At 48.6% G+C, this 12,961-nt stretch overlaps 1 long non-coding RNA gene across 1 annotated transcript in view; it reads left to right on the top strand.

Annotated features, from left to right (window-relative positions):
• LOC140425701 (uncharacterized) overlaps window positions 1-6,611 on the top strand; it is a 150,503-nt gene extending 143,892 nt beyond the window's left edge. The window contains exon 3 of the long non-coding RNA XR_011947930.1: window positions 5,500-6,611. This is a non-coding gene — a long non-coding RNA (uncharacterized lncRNA). The remainder of the gene's footprint in view (window positions 1-5,499) is intronic.
• The last annotated feature ends 6,350 nt before the right edge of the window (window positions 6,612-12,961 follow it).

Genomic DNA, 12,961 nt, shown 5'->3' with positions numbered 1-12,961 from the left:
GAGATAGGTCCAGTTCCAGGAAATCTCGATAGCCGGGGATCTCCCTACTGCTGCAGCCATTATCCGCCATCGCAGCCGTTGATAACACATGAGCGTCTTCCGTCTGATCCACCGTTGAGGACTTGTTTTGGATTGCGCTTTGTCTGGTTCCTTCCCTCCGACCTTACCACCATGGATGGTCCTGCCAGCAGTTTCAGATTCCCAACGGCACTGTAACGTGAAGGGAACGTTGAAGCCTGTACACCCCTGCAAGGTGGGAATCCACGGAAAGGAGGAAATGAGTACAGTGTGGGAAAATGTGAAAAATCATTTTGGCAGGAAGAATAAAAGAGGAGCTTATTATCTAAATGGTGAGTTTGCAAAGCCCTGAGGTATGGAACGAACTGGGAATCCCAGAAGGTGAGTATACATGTACAGCAAGTAGTTAGGAAAGCTAATAAAATGTCATCATTTATTGAGAAGAGAATTGATTACAAACGTGGGGAGGTTATGCTTCAGTTGTACAGGGCACTGGTGAGACCACATCTGGAGTATTGTGTATAGTATTGGTCTCCTTATTTAAGTAAAGATGTAAACACATTGAAAGCAGTTCAGAGGAGGCTTATTCGCAGCACGGTAGCATTGTGGATAGCACAATTGCTTCACAGCTCCAGGGTCCCAGGTTCGATTCCAGCTTGGGTCACTGTCTGTGCAGAGTCTGCACATCCTCCCCGTGTGTGCGTGGGTTTCCTCCCGGTGCTCCGGTTTCCTCCCACAGTCCAAAGATGTGCGGGTTAAGTGGATTGGCCATGATAAATTACCCTTAGTGCCCAAAATTGCCCTTTAGTGTTGGGTGGGGTTACTGGGTTATGGGGATAGAGTGGAGGTGTTGACCTTGGGTAAGGGTGCTCTTTCCAAGAGCCGGTGCAGACTCGATGGGCCGAATGGCCTCCTTCTGCACTGTAAATTCTATGATAATCTATGATTAGACTAATACCAGGAAGAGGCGGGTTGTCATTTGACAAAATGTTGGAGAGGTTAGATTTGTATCCACTAGAGTTTAGAAGAATAAGGAGGCAACTTGATTGAAACCCTTAAGATCCTGAGGGGGTACTGAGAGGGTGGACATGGAGAGGATGTTACCTCTTGTCGGAGAATCTCGAACTAAGGGTCACTGTTTAAAAATAAGAGGTCACTCATTTAAGACAGGGATGAGGAGAATTTCTTTCTCTGAGACAGCCACGAGTCTTCGGAACTCTCTTTCTCAAAAAGAAGTGGAAACAGAGTCCTGAATATTTTTAAGGCAGAGTGAGATAGATTCTTGATTAACAAGCGGAGGGGGTGAAAGGTTGTCGGTGATAGGCAGGAGTGTGAGTTTGAGGTGACAATCAGAGCAGCCATGGTCTTATTCAATGTTGGAGCAGACTCGAGGGGCCGAGTGGCCTCCTCCTGTTCCTAAATCGTACGCTCATGTTTATATTTATCCAATTGCTTTTTGAAAGCTGGGAATTAATCTACGTCCACCACCCTTTCAGGCAATGCAGTGGTGATCACAGCAATGCTTTTCCCTCATTATATTCACAGCTTCAACTGTACCTTTCACATGTATTTGCAAGGCTGCTGTTTCTACTCGTGTGAATATGATCGTTCATATTTGAACAGCGAGGACCTGACTGAGAAAAATGCAGATGGCGAATTTGTGGTGCCGAGTTTGGTCTGAATGGGAGCGGTTTGCTAATTCTTCTGGAGGCTGGGTGAGGATTGAAAGATTGTGATTGTTCATAAATTAGGGGGAAAACGACAAGGTTCACTAAAGTTAGCTGGATTGCGCTGGTAGTGCAGATTTTGGTTTGAGGTTGGGATGAAGAGTGCTGAGTAAATTCCAGTGTGAGTCACAGATGGAATCCTGCAAAGAAAAAACGGGCGCGAGGTTAGGTTATCTGCCTGTGAGGCAATGAGGCTGAAACGTTGGGGCAGAGGTTCAGTGACTGCAGTAGAGGGGGCACTGAAGCAACTCGCTCTGCCTTCTTTGATAGCTCCGCCCCGCCCTGCAGCCCCAACGCCAAAAAAGGCACAGCAGTAATATCATGGGAACATCATCATTTCCAACTGGCACTTCAAGTCACACAGCATCCTGGTTTGGGCATACAGGCCTAGAGTTGGATCTTGGTGCACCTGAGAATTGTAAAGAGTGACGTGATTAATTTTGGCAGCAAGAACAAGGAGAATCAATATGAAATAAAGGTGAAACTCGAAAGGGGGTGCCAGAGCAGAGGGGCCTGCTGTAAAAGTACATAAGTCATTGAAAGTGGCAGGACAGGTTGAGAGTGTGGCGAATTAAATATGCAGCATCCCTATTAATAGGGGCAGAGAGTATTAAAGCAAGGTTAGCACTGCTGTCTCAGAGCGCCAGGGACCCAAGTTCGGTTCTGGCCTCTGTGTGGAATCGCATATTCTCCCCGTGTCTGTGTGGGTTTCCTCCAGGTGCTCCGGTTTCATCCCGCACTCCAAAGATTGCAGGTTACGTGGATTGGCCATGCTAAATTGCCCCTTTGTGTCCATTCGTTAGGTTGGGTTTGGGGGGTGGGGAGTGGGTCTAGGTAGGGTGCACTTTCAGAGGGTGGGTGCAGAGTCGATGGGCCAAATGGCCTCCTTCTGCACTGTAGGGATTCTAAGTTTTGTTCAACTTATATGGATCGCTGGTTGAGCCTCAACTAGAGTATCATGTTCAGTTCTGGGTGCCACCCTTTCGAAAGGATATGAAGGCAGTAAAGAGCGCGCGGAAAAGATTCACAAGAATGGTTTGAAGGATGAGGAGCTTCAATTACATAAATAGACCAGAAATGTCACAACTGTTCTCCTTGAAGAAGAGGGGTTTGACAGGAGATTCGATAGAGGTGCTCAAAATCATGAGGGTGTTGCCAACAATCACTAATTTAAAAAAAATCTGTATTTCTGCTTCATTTCTGAATTTTAAGTGAACTTTTGAAAAAATCTTACCTTGTGAGCATTGACTTGGACATAAGTATGACTGTCCTTTGATTACTGATCAGTTATAAAATCAGTAATGTCATCAACTGTAAACTTAGACTTTTTCCCAAAGGTTTTTCTTGCACATCATATTCATTGCTGTTGTTTTGACATCTTAAGCATATGGGCAGTCCAGTGGAGTTAGTTTTGGATGATCATGGCCTCGATACTGGTGACCCCTTCAAGGATAATTATGTTAGTACATCTGCCCTCCCAGTCAATTCAGAGCTAAATTTGGATTTTAAACTGAGCTGTTTCCCAGTCTCGCAGATGTAATGTTCATCCTTAGAAGCCTCAGTGATTACTTCAAATGGTTTAACAAAGTTTACTGACTTTGTTGGTATATGAAAGCCTGCAGTGAACTACTGTGAACAATCTGTCTGACAGGTATTGCAGTGAATCAATTACACATCCTTAAGAGTGTACTGCCAAAGGACATACAGAAATAATGTCAGAGGAGATGTGTGCCAGGACACTGCACTTCAGCAGCTGCTGCTTTCGGATGTTGAGCTTGTCAATTAACAATTGTCAAAGCCCTTCACTTCCCTCCCTCTCTTCCTCCCCTCTTTCCTCCCTCCACTTCCTCCTTCCTTCCCTCCCCCTCTTCCCTCCCTCCCCTTCCCCCCTTCTCCTCCTCCCACAAATAGACAGAACTGTTGTGTTTAAGTGAGAAAATATAATTTATTACAAGAAATTTGTAAAAGCTGAGGTAGTTTATGTCATTGTTCAGCTGATAGACTTAAACATTAAGTTCAATGTTAACTGATTTCAAAGTTTTGTATTTATAAAATTATTTTTGTTAATAAATATTTTACATTAAACTTTACAAGCTTCTACAAATGTCTGACTGAAACATCAAAACTGAACATTTAATTGAGATCATTATAAATGAATAAGATAATTGAAGTGATCAAGGCAGAAAAATGTTTAACACAGGTAACACGGTGGCACATTGGTTGGCACTGCTGCCTCACAACACCAGGGACCCGTGTTCAATTAGGACCTTGGGTGACTATGTGATGTTTGTACATTCTGGGCGAAATTCTCCGCCGTTCGGCGCCCAAAACGGCGCAAATCAGTCCGGCATTGCGCCGCCCCAAAGGTGCGGAATCCTCCGCATCTTGAGCGGCCGAGTCCTAACCTTGAGAGAGTAGGCCCGCGCCGGACTGATTTCCGCCCCGCCAGCTGACGGGAAAGGCCTTTGGTGCCCCGCCAGCTGGCGCGGAAATGACATTGCCGGGTGGCGCATGCGCGGGAACGTTAGCGGCCGCTCACGGCATCCCCGCGCATGCGTAGTGGAGAGGGTCTCTTCCGCCTCCGCCATGGTGGAGACCGTGGCGAAGGCGGAAGGAAAAGAGTGCCCCCACGGCACAGGCCCGCCCGCGGATCGGTGGGCCCCGATCGCGGGCCAGGCCACCTTGGGGGCACCCCCCGGGGCCAGATCGCTTCGCCCCCCCCAGGACCCCGGAACCCGCCCGCGCCGCCTTGTCCCGCCGGTAAGAGAGGTGGCATTCTAGCAGCGGGACTTTGGCCCATCTGGGCCGGAGAATCGCGCGGGGGGGGGGTGGGGCCCGCCAACCGGCGCGCGCGATTCCCGCCCCCGCCGAATCTCCGGTGCCGGAGAATTCGGCAACCGGCGGGGGCGGGATTCACGCCAGCCCCCGGCGATTCTCCGACCCTCTCACCCCATGTGTCTGCATGGGTTTCCTAGAACCATGGAATAGAACCTTAGAATTCCTATAGTGCAGAAGGAGGCCATTCAGCCTATTAGGTCTGCACCAACCCTCTGAAAGAGCACCCTACCTGGGTCCACTCCCCCTCCCTATTTCCAGAACCTAACCTAACTGTACACTAAGGGGCAATTTAACATGGCCAATCCACATAACCTGCACATCTTTGAACTGTAGGGGGAAACCAGAGCACCCGGAGGAAACCCACCCGGACATGGGGAGAGCATACAAAGTCCACACAGACAGTCATTTAAGGCAAAAGAAGCAATTGTGACATGAGGAGAAACCTTTTCACGCAAGTGGTTAGGATCTGGAATGTAGTGCCTGAGATTGTGGTGGAGGCAGAGTCATTGAGACCTTCAGGGGGGAATTGTATTACTGTATGGAAAAGAAGAATGTGCAGGGCTACGGGGAGGAGCCAGGGGAGTGGCACTATGTGGGCGCGGAACGGTAGCACAGTGGTTAGCACTGTTTGTTCACAGCTCCAGGGGCCCGGGTTTGAATCCCGGCTTGGGTCACTGTCTGTGCAGAGTCGGCACGTTCTCCCCGTGTCTGTGTGGGTTTCCTCCGGGTGCTCGAATTTCCTCCCACAAGTCCCGAAAGACGTGCTGTTAGATGAATTGGACATTCTGAATTCCCCCTCAGTGTACCCGAACAGGCCCAGTGATGTGGCGACTAGGGGCTTTTCACAGTAACTTCATTGCAGTGTTAATGTAAGCCTACTTGTGACACTAACAAAGATTATTATTATTGTTATCAGGCATGCCTGGAAGACCCTTGGTCAGAAGGAACCTATTTGGAGGAACCTCCTGCTGGAAGGGACACAATACTTCGAGGACGCCCGACAACAAGAGAAGGCATGAGAAAGGAATACCAGCGATCTAGAGTGCAAGGACCTATCCCACCTCCTGGAAACATCTGCCAAGTCGGATTTGCGGCTCTAGGATCAGGCTCATCAGACAAACCAGAACCCAGGACCAGTAACACAGAGTTTCTCATGTGGACAATTATACTTGTTAGTGAGCAATCGTTGAAGAAGAAGACAAAGTAAATTGCTCCTTCAGAGAACCAGCACAGATATGAAGGGCTGAATGGCCCGCTTCTGTGCTGGAACCATTCTCCGACTGTGTGATTTTGAATGAGCACATTGAGAGCAAGTTTCAAGGACCAAACTCCTGTGGCCCAAGAACACCTGAAAAATGTCAGACCTGCTGTTGGGTTCAGCTGATTTTCAGGCATATGGGCTGTCTGACTGAGCAGACATTAAATCCCTTGCATGCGCTGATGAGGGGTAAAACATTTATTTTAGGTCCCTTTTGGAAGATTGGGACTGCCTGAATGGAGCAGTCACTGGGTGGGGGATTCAGCTGGTGTAGATGTGCCCCAGAGGGAAGGCACCGCCCCTGTCCCCTGAAAAGGGTAAATAAATAAACATATTTTTCAATGATCATCTGGGGCCAGGAGAAGCAGATGCAGTTACGCAGTGCCCTTCCGGGCGCGCTGCCATCCGTCATTACACCCCGGTTCAACCTCCCACTGCCTTCCTCCACCTCGCACTTAGCTGAGGCCGCTGACTTTAGATTCTTTGATTCTAGATATGGGTTGATAAGAGTTTTGTTTTGGCAACATTCAAAGAAAGACCTTTGTTTCTTGTGTGCAGATTTTAAAAGATCAGGGGCGTCATTCTCCGACCCCCCCCGCCGGGTCGGAGAATCGCCGGGGGCTGCCGTGACTCCCGCCCCCGCCAGTTGCCGAAGTCTCCGGCACCGGAGATCATTCCGCACCTTTGGGGCGGCGCGATGCCCGTCTGATTGGCGCCGTTTTGGGCGCCAGTCGGCGGACATCACGCCGTTTCGGGAGAATTTCACCCCAGGAGTGGTTCACAAATCTGGCGCAGAATGGGCAATGCTTCAGTCATCTGCAAACCGTTCACGCTGGTGAGATGGTCTGGTCCTGCCGAGGACCAGAAGATCCCACAGAAAGGTTAGTTTTTAAGAAAAACACTGGGCGGGATTCTCCCATCGGGCGGCTAAGGGCCGACGCCGGAGTAAAAATGGGACCCCATTCTGCGGCCCACAGGGGGCTAGCACGGCGCTGGAGTGGCCTACATTGCTCCAGCTGTCGACCCCGGCCTGAACCCAGCGCCACGGGGTCTGCGCATGCGCAGTTGGGCTGGCGCCAACTAGCGCATGCGCAGTGGCCTTCTTCCCCGTGCCGGCCCGGACGCCAAATGGCGAAGGGTTACAGGAGCCGGCGCGGAGGAAAGGAGGGCGGGGAACAGAGAGGCCGGCCCGCCGATCGGCCACTACGGCGCCCCCCCCCCTCAGGGGTCGGACCCCCCCTGTCCCCCACAGGACGCCTCTGGACCCTTCAATGCCGAGTTCTCGCCGGCTCAGAGGATGTTAGAACGGTGCCGGCGGGACTCGGCTTTTTGATGACGGCCGCTCAGCCCATGCGGGCCGGACAATCGGCGCCGGAGTGTCAGTGCATACCCCGACCGGTGCCGCGCCGACCCAACCGGCGCTGATGACGCCGATTCTCCGCACTGCGGAGAATTTCGTCCCGGCGTCGGGGCGGCGTGGCGCAATTCGCGCAGCGTTGATTCTCCAAACCGGCGGTGGGGTCGAAGAATTCCGCCCACTTAGTTTCACGGGTGCCCGAAGAGGCCATTGAGCAAGTGCCCATCTGAGGCACGGGAGATACATGGCTTGTTCATCATCAACAGCAAGGTTCCACAGGGGTCCTTCAACATTTGCCGGGACTCCTAATTAACATATTCATGGACGATAAAAGCCTGTTTCAGGCAATCGGCATGGACTCTAAAGAAGAAGGGTCCTGTGAAGTTGTGCAGATCGGAAGCTGGATTACTTTCACCCATTTTACTCTTGAGAAAGAAAATCCGACCACATTCTCTGTTCTACTGATTAGTAAATACTTGGAATAGACATTCCAACAAATGCTGTTACGCTATATTGATTAACTTCTATACTGAGAGCCAGAGAAATGGAACTGGAGATTAAATAAAATAGATATTGATTTGAGCAAATCCTTATTGTTCCTGTGAGTCCCCACTGGGTATAAGGAAATGTTGTCTGTGGAATTCAACCAGATAACAAAGAACAAAGAAATGTACAGCACAGGAACAGGCCCTTCGGCCCTCCAAGCCTGTGCCAACCATGTTGCCCGTCAAACTAAAATCTTCTACACTTCCAGGGTTCGTATCCCTCTATTCCCATCCTATTCATGTATTTGTCAAGATGCCCCTTAAACGTCACTACAATCCCTGCTTACACCACCTCCTCCGGCAGCGAGTTCCAGGCACCCACTACCCTCTGTGTAAAAAAACGTGCCTCGTATGTCTCCTCTAAACCCTGCCCTTCGCACCTTAAATCTATGCCCCCTAGTAATTGACCACTCTACCCTGGGAAAAAGTCTCTGACAATCCACTCTGTCTATGCCGCTCATAATTTTGTAAACCCCTATCAGGTCACCCCTCAAGCTCCTTCGTTCCAGTGAGAACAAACCAAGTTTATTCAACCTCTCCTCATAACTAACACCCTCCTTACCAGGCGACATCCTGGTAAATCTCTTCTGCACCCTCTCTAAAGCCTCCACATCCTTCTGGTAGTGTGGTGATATGGGCCAGGGTTCAGAGAACCCCAAAGTGTATCACGGAGTTCAGCAGACCCACAACTTTTAATAGATTGTGGTCTGGGGAGCACAGGGCCCACTCTACAGGTGTGGTACAGCAGAATTGGAAAAGTATTTTTTAAAGCAAAACAATGTTTATTCTATGAACTCAAGTTAACCTTTTTAAAACACACAATGAACATCTTAGCAACCATCAATTCAAATACAACCCAAAAAGAATACAACACTAAGTAATTCGTAAGCTGTCTTTTAACATCCAGAATACTTAAGAAATCCCTTTTAACAGAAGCACATTAGGTTTACATTCACGACTGAGAACATTTATAATTCTGAATTCACCAAATGGTCAAGAAATAGTCTTTTCATGGCAGAGAGAACAGCAGTACACCTGCTCTGTCTGTCTTCATCTCCAACACTGAAAACAAAACTAAAACGCACCCTGCAGCAAACAGCCTAAAACAAAAGTAAAAAGCTGACAGACAGCCCAGCTCCACCCACTCTTTGACATCACTGCAGTAGTAAACACCCATTTCTTAAAGGTACATTTCTGAAGCACCCATTTCTTAAAGGTACTCTCACATGACAGTGGTGACCAGAATTGAACACGATATTCCAAGTGTGGCCTAACTAAGGCTCTATACAGCTGCAACATGACTTGCCAATTCTTATACTCAATGCCCCGGCCAATGAAGGCAAGCATGCCGTATGCCTTCTTGACTACCCTCTCCAGCTGTGTTGCCCCTTTCAGTGACCTGTGGACCTGTACACCTAGATCTCTCGGACTGTCAATGCGCTTGAGGGTTCTTCCATTCACTGTATATTCCCTACCTGCATTAGACCTTCCAAAATGCATTACCTCACATTTGTCCGGGATAAACTCCATCTGCCATCTCTCCGCCCAAGTCTCCAAACAATCTAAATCCTGCTGTATCCTCTGACAGTCCTCATCGCTATCCACAATTCCACCAACCTTTGTGTCATCTGCAAACTTACTAATCAGACCAGTTACATTTTCCTCCAAATCATTTATATATACTACAAACAGCAAAGGTCCCAGCACTGTTCCCTGCGGAACAACACTAGTCACAACCCTCCAATCAGAAAAGCACCCTTCCATTGCTACTCTCTGCCTTCTATCACCTAGCCAGTTCTGTATCCATCTTGCCAGCTCACCCCTGATCCCGTGTGACTTCACCTTTTGTACTAGTCTGACATGAGGGATCTTGTCAAAAGCCTGACTGAAGTCCATATAGACAACATCCACTGACCTACCTGCATCAATCATCTTTGTGACCTCCTCAAAATATTCTATCAAGTTAGTGAGACACGACAGTCCCTTCACAAAACCATGCTGCCTCTCGCTAATACCTCCCCTTGCTTCCAAATGGGAGTAGATCCTGTCTCGAAGAATTCTCTCCAGTAATTTCCCTACCACTGACGTAAGGCTCACCGGCCTGTAGTTCCCTGGATTATCCTTGCTCCCCTTCTTAAACAAAGGAACAACATTGACTATTCTCCAGCCCTCCGAGACATCACCTGAAGACAGTGAGGATCCAAAGATTTCTGTCAAGGCCTCAGCAATTTCCTCTCTAGCCACCTTCAGTATTCTGGGGTAGATCCCATCAGGCCCTGGGGACCTATCCACCTTAATATTTTTCAAGATGCCCAACACCTCGTCTTTTTGGATCTCAGTGTGACCCCGGCTATCTACACACCCTTCTCCAGACTCAACATCCACCAATTCCTTCTCTTTGGTGAATACTGATGCAAAGTATTCATTTAGTACCTCGCCCATTTTGTTTGGCTCCACACATAGGTTCTCTTGCCTATCCTTCAGTGGGCCAGCCCTTTCCCTGGCTACCCTCTTGCTTTTTATGTATGTGTAAAAAGCCTTGGGATTTTCCTTAACCCTATTTGCCAATGACTTTTCGTGACCCCTTTTAGCCCTCCTGACTCCTTGCTTAAGTTCCTTCCTACTTTCCTTATATTCCACACAGGCTTCGTCTGTTCCCAGCCTTCCAGCCCTGAGAAATGCTTCCTTTTTCTTTTTGACGAGGCCTACAATATATCTCGTTATCCAAGGTTCCCGTAATTTGCCGTATTTATCCTTCTTCCTCAGAATAACATGCCGGTCCTGAATTCCTTTCAACTGACATTTGAAAGCCTCCCACATGTCAGATGTTGATTTACCCTCAAACATCCGCCCCCAATCTAGGTTCTTCAGTTCCCGCCTAATATTGTTATAATTAGCCTTCCCCCAATTTAGCTCATTCACCCTAGGATCACTCTTATCCTTGTCCACCAGCACTTTAAAACTTACTGAATTGTGGTCAGTGTTCCCGAAATGCTCCCCTACTGAAACTTCTACCACCTGGCCGGGGTCATTCCCCAATCCCAGGTCCAGTACAGCCCCTTTCCTAGTTGGACTATCTACATATTGTTTTAAGAAGCCCTCCTGGTTGCTCCTTACAAACTCTGCCCGTCCAAGCCCCTAGCACTAAGTGAGTCCCAGTTAATGTTGGGAAAGTTGAAGTCTCCCATCACAACAACCCTGTTGTTTTTACTCATTTCCAAAATCTGTCTACCTATCTGCTCCTCTATCTCCCGCTGGCTGTTGGGAGGCCTGTAGTAAACCCCCAACATTGTGACTGCACCCTTCTTATTCCTGATCTCTACCCATATAGCCTTGCTGCCCTCTGAGGTGTCCTCCCGTAGTACAGCTGTGATATTCTCCCTAACCAGTAGCACAACTCTGCCACCTCTTTTACATCCCCCTCTATCCCGCCTGAAACATCTAAATCCTGGAACGTTTAGCTGCCAATCCTGTCCTTCCCTCAACCAAATCTCTGTAATGGCAACAACATCATAGTTCCAAGTACTAATCCAAGCTCTAAGTTCATCTGCCTTACCCGTAATACTTCTTGCATTAAAGCATATGCACTTCAGGCCACCAGACCCGCTGTGTTCAGCAACCTCTCCCTGTCTGCTCTGCCTCAGAGCCACACTGGCCCTATTCACTAGTTCTCCCTCAATGCTTTCACCTTCTAACCTATTGCTCCGGTATCCACACCCCTGCCGTACTAGTTTAAACCCTCCCGTGTGACACTAGCAAACCTCGCGACCAGGATATTTATGCCTCTCCAGTTTAGATGCAACTCGTCCTTCTTATACAGGTCACACCTGCCCCGGAAGAGCTCCCAGTGGTCCAGATAATGGAAACTCTCCCTCCTGCACCAGCTGTTTAGCCACGTGTTTAGCTGCTCTATCTTCCTATTTCTAGCCTCACTGGCACGTGGCACAGGGAGTAATCCCGAGATTACAACCCTAGAGGTCCTGTCTTTTAACTTTCTGCCTAGCTCCCTGAACTCCTGCTGCAGGACCTCATGCCCCTACCTGCCTATGTCGTTTGTACCAATATGTACAACGGCCTCTGCCTGTTTGCCCTCCCCCTTCAGGATGCCCGCTACCCGTTCTGAGACATCCTGGACCCTGGCACCAGAGAGGCAACATACCATCCTGGAGTCTCTTTCACGTCCAAAAAAGCGCCGATCTGTGCCCCTGACTATAGAGTCCCCTATGACTATTGCTCTTCTGCGCTTTGACCCTCCCTGCTGAACATCAGAGCCAGCCGTGGTGCCACTGCTCTGGCTGCTGCTGTTTTCCCCTGATAGGCTATCCCCCCCGATAGTATCCAAAGGGGTATACCTGTTCGAGAGGGGGACAACCACAGGGGATTCCTGCACTGACTGCTTTCCCCTTCTGGTGGTCACCCATTTCTCTGCCTGCACCTTGGGTGTGAGCACATTTATACAACTGCTATATATGACGCTTTCTGCCACCTGCATGCTCCTAAGTGCATCCAATTGCTGCTCCAACCGAACCATGCGGTCTGTGAGGAGCTCCAGTTGGGTGCACTTTCTGCAGATGGAGCCATTCGAGACGCTGGCAGTCTCCCGGACCTGCCACATCTCACAGTCAGAGCACTGCACCCCTCCAATTGACATTGCATTAATTAATTAGTAAATTAAATTTAAAACATTTTTAAAAGAAATTATTGTTAACTATATGTTCCCTAGCACTAGATTTCTACGATAAATGTGAAAGATAAGTACAGTACTCGCTGATCGCTGGCTTAGATTCCCCTCTAAATTATAATGAAGTAATTAATTAAATTATGTTTAATTAGTTTAACAATGTTTAATTTTTAAATTTAGTGCAAATTCCCAACCAGCCAATCAGGTCACAGCTTTACTGTGATGTCGCTTCAGTTTTCGCCCCCACACAATTTGAAAATGTAATAAAAATAAAAATAAGAATCACATACCTTCCCAGGATGCTCTCTGGTTCTCTCCCTGCAGCTTAACAGTTACAGGCCAGAGAAAGAGAACAAAACAGTAGGGAAAAAGTTCCTTCTCCCACTCTGTTCCTGATTACCTCACTGCACCAAATTACCAAGTTCCAATTCCCACTCTGCATGTGTCTCACTCACTCAGGATGTGTCTCCTTCACCTGCGCAAAGCTTACTGAGTGCGTTCTGAAGCGATGCCCTTACCGCTTGGCACATATGGGCA

The sequence above is a fragment of the Scyliorhinus torazame genome, chromosome 6 (genome assembly GCF_047496885.1).
Source record: "Scyliorhinus torazame isolate Kashiwa2021f chromosome 6, sScyTor2.1, whole genome shotgun sequence".
Classification (NCBI taxonomy): Eukaryota; Metazoa; Chordata; class Chondrichthyes; order Carcharhiniformes; family Scyliorhinidae; genus Scyliorhinus; species Scyliorhinus torazame.
Note: the sequence above shows the minus strand (reverse complement) of the source record. Positions and strands in the feature narration are given on the sequence as shown.